The sequence below is a fragment of the Lepisma saccharinum genome, chromosome 12, assembly GCF_977018435.1.
Source record: "Lepisma saccharinum chromosome 12, izLepSacc3.1, whole genome shotgun sequence".
In the NCBI taxonomy this organism is placed as follows: Eukaryota; Metazoa; Arthropoda; class Insecta; order Zygentoma; family Lepismatidae; genus Lepisma; species Lepisma saccharinum.
In genome coordinates, this window is record NC_139240.1 from 64,448,786 (window position 1) to 64,465,008 (window position 16,223).

Below are 16,223 nucleotides of genomic sequence, written 5' to 3' on the forward strand. Positions count from 1 at the left end.
TTTGTGCAACCCCTGGAACAAATCCTGTGGATATCGATGGCGTAACAGACAGCAAAATATCGATAATTACTGTGTAAAACACAACTTACAGTGCAAAAACAGGCGATCCATTTTCTACTAATCTGACAAAGCAATAGTGCCAGCAATCAATGGTTCAGTACGTTAACAGCATTGATCATTGTCAGTGTATAGGATCACACTGGCAAGAAATTATTGTTACAAGAACGATAGTGTTTCTGGAATTACAATTATTTTGGTCATGGTGTTTGTTCGCAAATTTTAAAATTACAATATGTTTAGAAAACTCGGGTTTACACATCAGTTTCCTCAATATATTTTATCATATTGTTAAAAGAAATGTACAAGTTATTGACTTTCCTGCAGAAATGACATTTTTTTGTTCATTAAAATACAGTTTTCAAATTTATGTATTTTTCCTACTTTTGCGTCCCTTTTCTGTAACTTTTTCTAATCATGTCAATGAGGATGCATTGTTTATTTAGTTATTTTCTTATCTATGGCCGTTTTCTGCCACTTTTGGCTAATTGTGAGAATGGGGAAGAATGATGAGCAGAGTGGGGAATGGAGGAGCAGGAGGATCCCATCTTCCCAACTAGGAGTCTTTCCTAGTGTTTGTTTTGAGTCCACTTTATGCACAAATCAGCTGATCAAGACTGATACGAACCAGCATGTGCCCCCTGCTGGATATCGAACCTGGGACCCTTTGAATGCAAGGTGACAATTACAATTTCCACTGTGTCTTCGGGGAAGCATTTCCAACAGAAAAACTTACGTAAAGCATTGTTCCACCTGTTTCTCATTTATACCATTAGAAGCATCCCCCAGCTATCCTCAAGGTTCGAGCAAATATCCGCCATCCCCCAAATAACATTCTGTTTAAGTTAATAAGATTTAAGTGCTAAATATCACATTTTTATCCTATTCCCATTTTGTGCAACACGTTCTAGTTAATTTCGATACATGTGATATTCTTCCAATTAATTTTAAAAAGAAGTCTTGTCACAACAATATTTTTCAAATGACAGTAAGAACATCACGGATACGTGTAAGACCTAGTTTTTTGAATTGATATGCCACTTACAAAGGTACTTTATTCTCAAACACTTTATTAAAAATATGTAACTGAAGTAACACTGCTATAAAAAATTATAGAATGAAGGGAATCATGGTAATAAATAACAGAATCTATTTTTCAGTACTTACAACTATCATACTAGGGCTTGTTTTGAATAGCCATATAGTTGTTTAAGTTTTTAATACAGAAGTAGCGCAAAAGTAGCGAGTAGCGAACAGGAGTAGCGTAGCGAGCTACTTTTTGGTAAATGTAGTTGTAGCTGTAGCGAAGCTACATTTTGGAAGAGTAGCTGTAGTTGTAGCAAAGCTACTTATAAAATGTAGTGTTCTGATCACTGCATATAAGTACAATAATGCCCATAGCTAAAGTGTACCTGAATTCCACCTCAATGGAGAAGAATTTCGTCATACGTAAGAAATGACTTCTGGCTTCTAGATAACAACACGAATAAACATTTTATTGATAAGAAATAAGGTATAAGAAAGTAAAATATAGCAAATTCTTTTCAAAATTCAACATTCAAAATCTTTCATGCAACACACATCTAGAAACTTTGAGAAACCATCTTTTTTCACAATATGAAATGACTCTTTTAAAACCTGTATTGTTCTGTAAAAATTTGAATTTTGATTTGAATATAAGGGAGTCCTTGTTTTCTTTTTTATTTTCGTGGACCTTGTTCCCTGCAACAACAACGTGGTTATGCAAACCTTGTTCTTCTTTCCTGTCATCATATTGAATTTAATTTCCATTATTTCATCTCCTAGCATGTCCTCTTACTGATTGACAATCAGTTCCTGTGTAAAGCATAAGCAACAACATGGTCAGGTTTTGCTGTTAGAAAAATTGCATCGGATCTAGAGAAACGGCTCCATTTCTCTGTTCTGCACCTGGTTCAGTAGGTTACCTATTCTTGGTATCCTCCAACTTTGCTTATCACAAGATAATGCACTACAGAAGCATTGTTACATGCCTGTTCCTCTTTAGCTGCGCTGAAGGTTCACACACTTTTTGGGAGTTTCCCCTCTTCTAAAATACTTTTTCTGGCCATACAAAAAAGATGTAAAGTTCAGGGTGCACATAGTCACCCTGACGTGCCCTCTACGCAAGAAAGGGCTACCCCTAAAATGAAGACTACTCAAGGTCCAAGCAAAGGACCTTGGGACCATGTTTACTGTAAGTATCCTTGCAGTCAACACTGTCTCATGAGCACATGTGACTACCACCTTAGTTACAGGGAGTCAACTGATACGTTCCTATGGGAGAGGAAAATTGTTGGTATGTAGTGAGGTTGTTTCTGTCTGGTCCCAAAATTTCATACTTATCATCACGGAAGCAGTAGCCCATGTTGGGCCACTGTCTTTGGCAAAAAGCGAGCACTGAAGATCTCACAAAGTTGAATGCTGCTGAAAATTTCGTTCCAGTTACGTTCATTTAATTTAAAATGATCAAAATTATGCCACATTCTCATGCATGTATAATCTGCAACACATTGCTGTTTGTAGGAAATGAACCCTTGCTCAAAAGGATGGGAGCTAACCGGATAGAAGACTCTGAAAATGACACGCTGGTAAGTACAATACGACATATTGCTGCTTGAATTGTGTGCAACCTCATTAGTAGGAACTCTTTCCATTGTGATGGCAACGTCACAAAATCTTTCATTGTTCCCTCTCACTTACAAAGGACTCTGATAATTCTTCAATCTAGCAGAGCGAGGTTGAATTCTCAACGAGTTGATTCAAAGTTCTGCGAACATTTGTACAAATCTGCGGAAGGCTGATTTGTTTGAGCTCGGCGCACTGACAGAGGCAAAATTTTAGATGTGTGTAATATGTGTGAAAGTAAATTTTGACCTAACAAGCAACAACCAAACCTTCGTTACTAGCAACCCATTACTTCCAAAAACCTTCGTTACAATAACCATTTACTTCCAAGAACCTTCGATACTATAGTAACCCATTACTTCGAAAAACCTTCATTACTAGTAACTAGGGGTGTGCAGGATTTTTTTTCAAATCCCGACATTCGGGGATTCATTAGTATTGCCAGAAATGTTTATTGCAGGTCAACCCAATGATAAAACTTTAATAATAATAATTAGTAGTAGTAGTAGTAGTATAAGTATGCTTATAATTATTATTATAAACGAATAATCTCATTTATTATAAATGCATTGGTAACACTTCCCTATAGGGGAAAGGGATTTCTTCATTTTTACAGAAGAAACTACTTACAAAATCACTTTCTGTATCATCGTTGAAGTTCCTCAATGTGTTTTCTTGTGCCATGTAATATTTTTTAGCATGAAATATTTTTCTTTCCTATAAAAAAATATCTCCGACACGCAATTCCTGTTGCTTCCATTTGCTTCTATATGTCAAGGATGTTCCGTGTGATGATGTAACCCCCTGTCAATGTTTCCAAGATTTTTTATTTTCGGAAAATTAGAACTATGTTTGCTTAACCTAACCAAACCTTACCGGAAATGGTTTGTGGGGCTAACGTTAATGGTTTGTGTGGTTAACGTCAATGGTGTGTGGGGCTAACGAGGTATTAGCATAATTTCAAATCTGGCCACGAAATTAGGTATTTTTCGGTGAACAAGGTTGAAACACTGCAAACACACTCCAAATCGACAAAACACTGCCACAACGCACGATGACCCAGTATGCTATTGCCATATTGCGTGTTACAGGACCGAGAAAAGGGAGACCAGTAAGTACTCGTAAATTTAAGAAATAGACATTATTTCAGTTAGAAATTCATTATTACACTTGAAGAAATCTTCTGCAATGCAGAATTGTACGTTATCAATGTAAAAAAGTGCGAAATAATGATTTCTAGGTGTTTCCCCTACACGGAAGTAGTACCAATGTATTATCAGTAGGGCTCGGAAGTTGAAGACCTAAAAAGAAAAAAAAAGAACCTAAAAACAAGAAAAAGGACGTATAAATGTGATCCAAAGTAATTAACTTCAGTTTTAATTACATATTTAATGAATACAAAAATACAATTCTGGTGGTAAGGAACACACAGTGCAAAAAAAATATAGACCGTGTTAAAAATGTAAACATACACATTGGTGAGGTCTTGCCCGGTCCCCCCGGAACTTCAGGTTTAGGCCAGTCCCCGTTGTTGCCAGTGCAAATTCACCGGCACACGAAGTAAGAAATGAGCACTTGTTTTCATCAGTTGTGCGACGATAGTCAAGAAAGGTATTTGTTAAAGTTCTACTATGAAGGAGTGGACGTCTAGAATCTGTCGGATGATCAACTGCAGAGCAGATTATTAAAATATGACGTGTCTTTGTGGCCGCCAGTTGTATAGCACAATACGTACATACAAGTATCTCGTGTACACGCACGACGAACGTTTAGATATATTGAATTATTTTGTAAATGGAAAAGTGAGGGAAAGATAATTCTATAAAACTAGTTATATTATTATATTATAAAGTATGCTTAAGTGAATTTTCAGACTGAAGTGACAAGCGATATCGGGATTTCGCACAGAAGCATTCAATCTAAAGCAAACCATTCACCAGTCACGCTTGCGCAAATAACAGGCTGGGGCAACACAATGCACTGTATTGATAAAACGGCCCAGTCCAAGCGACAAGCAACACCTGCAATTTCTCGTTCGGAAGGTGTTGTTTATTTTTTAATGTTGGTTTCGAAGAGAGACGTATCGCTGCAGTCTGAAACCTTCCTTTCGAACCAATTCACCCGAGAAAATGCACGTGTAGCTTGGACTGGACTGTTGTTTTCTCAGTACCATACATCGTGTCGCCTCGCTCTGTTGTACTCGTATGCAAGGTGAATTGTTTCCTTTAGAGTATAGGGGTTGTTGCTTGTCGCTTCGGGGTGTAATCTCCGTGCCACTTAAAAATCCTCAGTGATCAATAACATTTTTCGAACCGAAGCGACACGACAAGCTGCACGTGTCGCTCAGATTCCCAATGGCGTGTATTGTGCCGCCTGAGACTTGATTTCCCGTGAGCGGTAAATGCTTATTTATAGACTAAATGGGCCTGTGTCGCTTGTTACTTAGGTGCAAACCACTGCTGTCGCGTGTCGCTTCAGTTTGAAACCTCACTAAGAGGCATGCTTTTCACCACAACACAATACGCAGATAAACGATCAACATGCTTGTAACAAAATGCAAATCATAAAAATCCTTTCCGGGTACCAATCCTTTCTCGTTCTGCTTGTATCAACAGGTTTCGTCTCTCTACGTCCTTCGGAAACCTACGAAGTGATACTTGACTCAATAAATTTGTTCCCGATTGAACTGTGCAACCATATGCTACACAGCTGACACCATATTTTCTTGTAAAAGAATCTCCACTTTGCCCTTTCATATTAACGTCCATAGCACCGTAACCGGATGTTCGAAGGGGACCAGACGAGTGTGCATGCTCCGCAGTAGCTCCGCCTTTAACACCGTCTATATGAATGAAATGCATCTTCTTTCAGACATTATATAATCCCCCCCTCTGCGCAGCACCTCCTTATGTGACTTGAGATCTTTGCAGGCACGTGCTTTCTGGTCATGTACACCGTGCTGAAGGGTCTCACTTATTGCACAACACTTTAGCAACCTTGTGTACTGACGTCACGGGATAAGGCTTTAATTTTAGGGTACATGCCTACATTGTTAGGCTAAGCTAGCTAGGTTTAGTTCTCTTAGCCTAAATAATAATTTTTAATTGTATTTAAGCTAATGGAATCTAACCTAACATTGTAGGCATTCCTCATCTGACGTCAGAACACAAGTTTGCAGAAATGAAGTGCGAACGGCAGAGCCCGTACTGAAATCTTCAAAACAAGGGAAAGTTGCCACTTACAGCGCGACCTTCCAGACAAATTATGGTTTAAGGACCTTGTACCCATGGACGTCTGCAGGATTTTTTTCCAGGGAGGGGCAAGGAAAGTATTTTTTCCAGTGGGGGAACAAGTCACATTTCCCCCAAAAAGAGTGTAGTTCCCTAAAAAAAAACATTGCTTAAATTTGAATTTATGGTGTTAATGTAATAATTTACACATATTATTGTGGTTAAAATGAAATTATATGTGTGAAATTGATAATTTTTGGTTGACTTTCATTTTCCAGGAGGGGCCACCTTCCGGACGCCCATGCTGTACCGTACCTGCTTCAGTCGTCCAAAAATGTTTTTTCTCTTGTTTCAGGGATGGTTCAAATATATTTATTTCTTTACTACAGAAAGGATGTTTAAGAGGTGATGAAGTGATGATGATTCGAATTGAGAATGGGCAGTAAAAACGTAGTCAAAAGAAGGTGAAGTTGCAAAAAAAGCCTTTAAGACCTAAAAAAGGACCAATTAGCCAAAAAACGCCGAAAAAGGCTAAAAAGGACAAATAAAACCTACATTTTTCTGGCCTACAATGACCCAAAATGAACATATATTATGTTTGGCCTCCAAGGCATCTCTCGGTGGCCGCGGTGGCTCAGTCGGTAACGCGTCTGACTACCATGCTAAAGGTCCCGGGTTCGATCCCCGGCCGGTTCAAATCCGGGAACTTTTCTAATGATGGAAGGGGCCCCGGCGCCCACCCAGCATCAAATAACATGGGTACCTGGGGGTAAAGGTGGTCAGGGGCGTGATGCTGATCACATCACCCCCACTCATGATCGGATCAAGAAAGTGTGGGGCGTTACCCCCACACCCCTTATACACCTTCATGGCGTGGTGCTAAGCACAGGGGAACACTTTACTTTGTTTTCACTTTTACCTTCGTCTTCGGACACTAGGGAAAAAAAGGATTTTTCCTCAACTTACGAGCCCTAATTATCAGTATTATTGCTATGGAAGACTTTTCAAATCCATCCACCACAGGAATGTTTTTGTTTTTTTAATGTATTTTTTGGGACATTTTCATCATCGGGAAATGCCAGAACTACGGATTATTCATCTTCCTTGGGAAAAGATTGGATATGTCCATCTTAAAAGCGTGATTTTAATATATTTGATTTCAGCGTTATGACAATCAGTTTTTGCCTCTTGAAGCTTGGGTAGAGAAACACCACTTTTCTGAACCTTTTGTGTTTGTCTGCTTTTGTCGACTTTTCCCCCGTTCGGTCAGAGGAGCTGGGAACTACAACAGTGTGCTGATAAATCTTTCACTGAGCGACTTTTGTGCATTTGGCGACGGGAAGTTCCACTTGGGAGGCCAATTAGTGGAGGAACATGTTACGTACCGGATGAGGGTCCAGGCGCTAGAACTATTCTTTTCACCCCATTCTAACGCAACACGTGTGCCTGAAGAAACTGGACCAAGCAAAAAAGGGACGCTTGACCACCAACGACGCAACTTCAGATTTCCCCGCCTAAAAGTCAGTGTGTTAGAATTCGAAATTTCAAGTTGTCTTTAAATAGTGAAAGAACAGACGAACAGTACACAGTAGACCGCCAGTTTTCGATCCGAGAACACCTCTGTGACAGTCGGAGTAAGATTCGGGACTTCGTCTTTTTCTACCGCGCCGTGTGTTTTATTCTGCGTGAGTGACAGTGACTAGTGACAGTTAATTGGTGACCTGTGCACTGGATTTGTGTTATTCTTTTTGTGACGAGGAACAGTAATACGACTATGGCGGGCTAAAGCAGAAGAGAGGGGGGCCACGGGTCTTCCCAGATGATAGCCTGCATGAAGCCGACGCAGCAGATCACCACCGCTCAGCGTCCCGACGCCACACTGCTAAAACGCCGCCATAAACGCCTCGCCGCCACAAATGACGTCCACAGTCCGATATGAAGCCGTGAAGCGATACCGCCGAATCAGCATCCTTGAGTACTTCGACACCCGACAAAAATTCTACAGAGAGTGAGTGGAATGGGAAGATGAAGCGACAGCACCCCTCGCTTATACATACCATCTAGAAGAATAGATGAAGCGACACTTACTGCGTCTTGAGACGACGCCAACGTCCCGCGTAAGACTAGCGGTGAGAAGCCACGAGTGCCCCCGGTACAGCAACTTCGCCCATTCTCGCCGTCCCCCGAGTAGAGAGAGACACGATATCGAAGCAATTAATCGCTCCACCACGAAGCAGACAGATGGCAGAGAGGCAGTTTTCCATCATCTATGTCGCAGTGATGTCGAAGCGTAGAGGGAAGGTGTGTCCAAGAAGTTTGCGAAGTGCCGCTACAAAGAAGTAACGTGGGGAAGTGTTAGTGTCGCGAGGAGGACCGCGGATTGACGTCACGCCGCCGTCTAAAGGACTACGGTAAACGTCGCTGGAATGTTAGAACGCCGAGATGGTGCAGTATAAAAGTGTTAATTTTCTATATGCGTGAGTGATCATCGACCCAGGACTCCAAAATCGGCCGTCAGAAAAAAAATATACCAGTCTTTAAATTAAAAGTCGCAAAGGTATTGATTAAATTTTTGACCAACATAATCTAAATTTCGCGACAATTTCTAATTCGGAAGATCGATTCACGGCATACTGTTGTTTTCCCACGCTCTGCGCCGAGCTGTTTAGTAGTAATTTTTATTTATGTCACTATATGTTTTACTCGGTAAATATTTGATCAAAAATGCGTAACTTGTCTCCCGTCCGGAGAAATCGTGTATCTCTTGCAGAGAACACCTCTCAAGTTTGTTAAATAAGGAAGTAAATTAACTTCGTGCTATTTTTAATATATTTATACACCAGTGTCTTCATTCTTCATTCTGTAAACATGTATGTGCTTTGCATTTGATATCTAACGTTATGTTGCACAAGTTACGTGCCTGCCTAATGTTATTGAAGTTCCAAGGCGCATTTGTGAAAATTCTACAATAATTATTAAATGTTTTAATAAATTGCGAAATATAAAAGATTACGTGTTATGCTCGTTGGCAGAATTTAATGAGCGTGCGCATATGGAAAACTAAGTATCTTGCATTCTAAACAAATTAACGTCTGCAGGCGCAGATTAAGATGCATCCCGGCTCATAAGAAAACTAAATATTGCTTGGTATTTAAAAAAGGGACAATGTATTCATCTTAATGTAATTTTTTCCCCTGCAGTATGAGTGAGAGTGTGAATGCTTGAGTGATAGTGAGGGGTTGTGTAATGTGTCTATTTTTGTGTTATACAGGGTGGCTCAATAAGTCACCCCCAGTACAAGGCCACTGCAGCATGGAACGTGAAAATGGCGATGACCAATCGTTGCCTGGCCAAGGGGAAACCACATTGACGTCACCCGCATGGTCGGCAGCCATCTTGAATTCAACTTCAGAAATTTAAATGGGAAGGGGGTCGTGCGACATATCAAAATGGGCTAGAATTTCACCAGGAAAACAACTGTGACTTTTTTTTTCACCTAACTTTAATTGTTGCAGAGTTAACAATACCACAAAGTTATAACACATGCTCAATATGACGTCCCTCTTGCGCAACACACACGTGTAATCGTCTCTCCCATGACCTTACCACATTCTGTAGAACCTCAGGAGTTATTGCAGTACAGACATCCACATGCGTGTGCGCAAATGGGCCAGATCCCTGATTTTCGTAGCATACACCATGGCTTTCAGGTGTCCCCAGAGGTAAAAGTCCAATGGTGTCAGGTCAGGTGAGCGTGCAGGCCATTCCACAGTCCCTCTGCGACCAATCCAGTGGTGAGGGAATTGTTGATTCAGGTACTGACGGACTATTATCCCATAGTGTGGTGGAGCACCATCTTGCTGGAACCATTCAGGATAGCTCCCATCCTCGGACAGTAAGGATGGTAAGATCTTCTCCCGTAGCAGAAGCAAGTAGCCCTCTGCATTTAAGTTGCCCTCAATGAAAAATGGACCAACAAGTCGGAAACCCCAAGTACCACACCACACCACACCATTAGCTTCCTGCCACCTTGCTGGGATCTGTCCAATGTGGATTTTCGGGTGACCAGTACCGTAGATTTTGCTTATTCACCTCCCCCAACACATACAATTTAGCCTTATCACTGAACAGAATTTGCTACCGACGGCAGGGTCACGTTGCAGTTGTGCTATAGCCCACTCACAAAACTGCAAACGCCTGTCTGGATCGTCCTCACTAAGGTGCTGCTGCAGCTGTATCTTATACGGATGCCAGTGGTGGTCACGTACAATCCTTTGAATTGAACCCCTGCTGACACCGCTTTCCAGCGCCAGTCTCCGTGTACTACGGGTTGGGGACTTTGCAAATGATGCCAGCACCGTTACATCAGTACCCTCATCCGTGGTTGTTTTCGGACGTCCATGTCGCGGCTTGTCGTCCACAGATCCAGTATCTTGAAACTTTGCCAGCAACTGGCTGACGGCCACATGTGACACCGGTTGTCTTGCAGGATTGCGGTTATTGAAGTCTGTGGCAATGTCACGCGTACTTCTCTCCCCTGACATCAATATGATGGCAATCCGTTCCTCACGTGTTAATGGCATTTTCGTTCAGATCAGTAAAAAAGGAAATGTGCTACTCTTGACACATCAATTCACATCATCACTCTTTTAAACTTTTATGTAAAGCAGTAGCGGCTCGTGCCTAAAATAACAGGTGAAGAAGTACATTTATAGGCAATGAAAAACAAATAGTAAGTGTCAGTGGGACCCCCACAATTTAAAACGTCTTTTTTGTCTTCATCCGTCCATCTGGAAAATGGTGTCTGCAACAAATTACACACTAAGTCATTTACTGAGTTCATTGTACAAACCACAGCTCAACACATGAACACAACACATGATAGGAAACGCGAGGCACACACGCGGAACAAGATCTCGCGAGAACGCAACGATTTTGCCACAACCACTGGATGCAATGTTTTCTGTCGACGAGAGAACTGCTGCACCTAGATGGCGACACCCGTTCAATTCCAACGCTAGGTGACGTCACCGTTGCCATGACATCCGGCTAAAGTCTTCCGCAACCTGGCGGCTTCTGCTCTTGGTTTGTTTATGCTACGACGAACTCTGCACGTGCGTAGCGCCGAGCGGCGAATTATTTGAGTATTATCGTGTGGGTTCTGCTGGGAAATAGTTTAATTTAACAAGCAAATGAAAAATGTCAATATTAATTTGAAAATTAGGTGAAAACATCTGCACTTGTTCCACTTGGCCAGCCGCCACTGATGTAAAGACAAAACACAATCGTAATTCCCATGTCAACCAATACTACAAGATATGTACATACCGGTAAGTCAATATCCGGACGTTTTCAGTGATTGGTCTAAACAATAAATACCACATAATCACATACTAACGATAATTTGAACAATAAACATTTAAGCAAAAAGGAAAGGACGTGTCACTCTCCCATGTGGGAATCGCCCTTAAATTTAAAGTTAGGTAAAAACAAATGTCACAGTTGTTTTCCTGGTGAAATTCAAGCCCATTTTGATATGTCGCACGACCCCCTTCCCATTTAAATTTCTGAAGTTGAATTCAAGATGGCTGCCGACCATGCGGGTGACGTCAATGTGGTTCACCCTTGGCCAGGCAACGATTGGTCATCGCTATTTCCACGTTCCATGCCGCAGTGGCCTTGTACTGGGGGTGTTAAGTGACTTATTGAGCCACAACTTTGTGGTATTGTTAACTCTGAAACAATTAAAGGTAAGTGAAAACAAATGTCACAGTTGTTTTCCTGGTGAAATTCTAGCCCATTTTGATATGTCGCACGAACCCCTTCCCATTTAAATTTCTGAAGTTGAATTCAAGATGGCGGACATCAAGATGGCTGCCGACCATGCGGGTGACGTCAATGTGGTTCCCCCTTGGCCAGGCAACGATTGGTCATCGCCATTTTTACGTTCCATGCCGCAGTAGCCTTGTACTGGGAGTGTTAAGTGACTTATTGAGCCACCCTGTATAATATACATTTTTGTTATCTATGATTTGACTATGATTTGTGTTTATACATATAATATACATATCCTCATAACTATTGGTATTAATATTTTGTTCAACGTTAAGTCAGCAAAGCATTTCCTCTGGACTTTAGGGCTAACATCAATTATTATTATTATCTACGTTGTTATTATTATTATTATTATTATTGATCATTATTATTAATTATTCAACATCACTTATGCATGAGTCGGCTGTGCGCCGGGGGTGGAAACCGATCCGGTCACACGTACCCTGGAATCGAACCGTTTAGATTGGCACCTAGGAAGGGGACTTTGGTCTCCGGACTAAGGTAAAGTTTCCGAATGAGATTTGGCGCCCAAGACAAGGTCTTCACGGGAAATGCCGGGTGAGAGCGTCATCATCGTAAAATGGCTGAACTGAACTACATATTTACCTCCCTTTGGAAAAGATTGGATTCCTTCGTGATTTTAATATAGTTAATTTCAGCTCCATCGTCTTGAAATAGCTGAACTTAGGAAAAGATTGGATACTTCAATTTTAAGAACTTAGGAAAAGATACTTCAATTTTAAAAGCGTATTTTAATATGTTTGATTCCAGCGCCATCATCGAGAAATGGTTGAAGTACAGATTATTTACCTCTGGGAAAGATTGGACACTCCATGGTAAAGGCGAGATTTTAGTTTATTTGATTTCAGCGCCATCAGCGTGAAATAGCTGAACTACACATTACTCACCTCCCTTTGGAAAAGATTGAATACCTCAATGTTCAAAGCGTGATTTTAATATATTTGATTCCAGTGCCATCATCTGCAAATGACTGAACTAGAGATTATTTAAGTCTTACGGGCAAAGATTGGATACTTCCGTGTTAAATCCATGATTTTAGTATATCTGATTCCAGCGCCATCATTGGGAAACGGTTGAAGTACAGATTTACGTCCCATGGGGAAAGATTGGATACCACATGTTAAAAACGTGATTTTAATATATTTGATTCCAGTGCCATCATCGGCAAATGGCTGAAGTAGAGATTATTTAAGTCCTATGGGCAAAGATAGGATTCCTCCATATTAAAAGTGTAATTTTAATATATTTGATTCCAGCGCCATCATCGGGAAATTGTTGAACTACACATAATTTACCTCCTCTTGGAAAAGATTGGATACTCAATGTTTAAACCGTGATTTTAAAACAGTTGATTCCAGCGCCATCATCGGGAATTGGCTTAACTATACATTATTTACGTCCCATGGGGAAAGATGGGATACCTCTATGATAATAGCGTAATTTTAATATATTTGATTTCAGCGTCATCATCGGGAAGTAACCGAACTACAAACCATTTTCATCCCTTTGGAGTTTTCCTTTCCCAGAGGGAGGAAAATAATCGATAGTTCAGCCATTTCCTGATGATGGCGCTGGAATCAAATATATTAAAATCACCTTTTAACATCCAATCTTTTCTCATGAGACGTAAATCTGTAGTTCAACCATTTTGCCATAATGGCACTGAGATTACATATATTGATATAATGGTTTGCATATGGTTGTATCCAATCTTTTCCCAACGGAGGTATTGTGTAGTTCAGCAATTTCACGATGTTAGCGCTGGAATCAACTGTTAAAATCACGGTTTAAACATGGAGTATCCAATCTTTCCCAAGGAGAGGTAGATTATCTGTAGTTCAACAATTTCCCGATGATGGCGCTGGAATCAAATATATTAAAATTACACTTTTAACATGGAGGTTTCCAATCTTTCCCCATAGGACTTAAATAATCTTTAGTTCAGCAATTTTCCGATGATGGCACTGCAATCAAATATATTAAAATCATACTTTTAAAATTGAGTTATCGAATCTTTCTCCATGGAACGTAAATCTGTAGTTCAACCGTTTCCCGATGATGGCGCTGGAATCAGATATATTAACATCATGGATTTACCATGGAAAAATCCAATCTTTTCCAAAGGGAGGTAATTAATCTGTAGTTCAGCCATTTCACGACAATAGCGCTGGAATCAAATATATTAAAATCACGTTTTTAACATGGAGTTATCCAATCTTTTCCCAAGAGAGGTAAGTAATGTATAGTTCAACAATTTCCCGGTTATGGCGCTGAAATATATTTTTAAAAAAATATGCTTTTAACATGAAAGTATCCAATATTTTCCCATGGGATGTATACCTGTAGTTCGACCATTTCTAGATGACGGCGCTAGAGTCGAATGATTTAAATCACTCTTTGGGACCCATTCTTTCCCCCAAGGGAGGTAAATAATCTGTAGTTCACTAGCAACGGATTACATACAAAAACCTTCGTTACTATAGTAAGTTACCTCGTATTGTGTGTGTGGAAGATATAAGTGTATTACACATACGCTTTTGTTAGTCTACTGTCTAAGAACAGTGTTAACGTTTTACTTCCAAAGACTATTGGTTCTAGTAATATTTTGCTTCGTTACTGACGTTTTACGTTCGTAATTTTTCCATGCAATTTAAACTTAAGGTATCAGGATCAGAGATGGCAGAATTTGTTTTTTTTATAAAAGAAACAAAACAAACATGTTAATAAAACGTTTAAAAGATAATGCCAAGAAGAATTATATTCAAAGAATAATGATTAGTAATCAATCTGTTAATTTCACGAAAAAAAGTATTGCACCCTTTGGATCCTTGCACCACAGTTGGGTGCAACAGCCACTGTGGTATTCCTACAATTCGGAGAACGTGGTATTTTTTAAGAGTACAAGAAGAATTTGGAAGAAACACTGTGCTGGTAATGTTTGGTGGACATTTTAATGAACATTTAATTCCCGTTTGGCAAAGAGTAAACTTTATTGAGGATATGGTCCATGCCCCTTATGTTTTTCACATAGGAGAAAAATCCGGGTCCGATTCCCGTGAGAGCGGGAGGCAAAATTATCCGATATGACATTTGGTGAGATTTTCAGGAACTCCTACTGTATGTAGGAGTATGTGTTGAAGTCGTTCAAACGGTGGTGAATTTACGAAAGAATTACATCTACTGTTCAGTTCTTTGCTCTAACTTGTTTATGGGTCCAAAAGTTTCCATATCTTTAAATCCCGTGGAATCAAAAATATGAAATTTGTAAATAAATCAGCGAAAACAGAATTGATTTGACAAAAGAATATCACCGAGTAGACCACCGTGGATCCATTATTATTTTATTAAAATATCACTAAATATTACAAACTTAATTGACACAGTAGGTCTATAAACAACACAACTCCAAAATGTCAATAATATCACCTTCGATAAACGCATTTATTACGAAGTAGGACGTCTTCGAGTTTTATTTTTTGTCACGTTTTGAACCATTTTTATACTTGATACGGGCTTTTCATTATTGTAATATGATGAATTTGATGACATTACATCAATGCTGGCAATCTGGGTTTCCGAGTACCCCAGCCCATCTACGCTCCTGTGTTGGGGTGTGGATAAATCACTGGTAAGCTCTTCCTTGTTGTAACAACAGATACGACTTAAAATGAATCAAATGGATGGGATGTCCGAATAATTGTGTGAACCTGCCCAGCCCATGTATCTTACTTTTCTTTCTTTTGGTAGAGTGCCACACACATAAATTTGCCGTTGCGTAGAAACGAATTTTCGTTTCGTCTCCCTCTCTCTTAGCATCACGTGTTCTACCCTGCTCGAAAACCTTCGCTATTGTTGCCATATTGTCATTCCATTCCTGGACACACTCGCGCAAACATCATTGAAAACAATTGAATAGCGCTCCAGCTCGCGGTTCCCACCGTTCGGCAGGGACGGTAATGTGGCAATATAGCACGGCGTAGTGGTTGCTTGTTTTATGCAGTGCATGTTCATTGGCTAGCTAGTAACTAGTGTTGCCAACTGTAATAATGAAGCACTATTTCTGTCACGGAAGGGGAAAGCAGGTAAAGTGGCGGTGAGTTTTGTTGGATTGGAAGCACCATATTTTTATTTTATACTAAGTATTTGACCGGTTTGACGTTGTGTGCGTGTATTGCGTGTGTGTATGTAAAAGTGTGTGTTTGCTAATGAACGTTAAATTCCATAATGCCTCCAGTTCTGTCGAAGTTGAAATCAAAAACCTTGCATAGCCAAGCTCGGGAAATTCTAAGCAATTCAACTCTGGCTCCGGCAGGTGTTCTTGTAGAAATTGCAAAGAGGAGGCTGTCATTTTTGCTGCTTAATGCGATACATATTGTTTTCTGTGTTAAAATTGCCATGCTTTGATGGGTGACCAAGTTCATAGCAGGGCCGGCG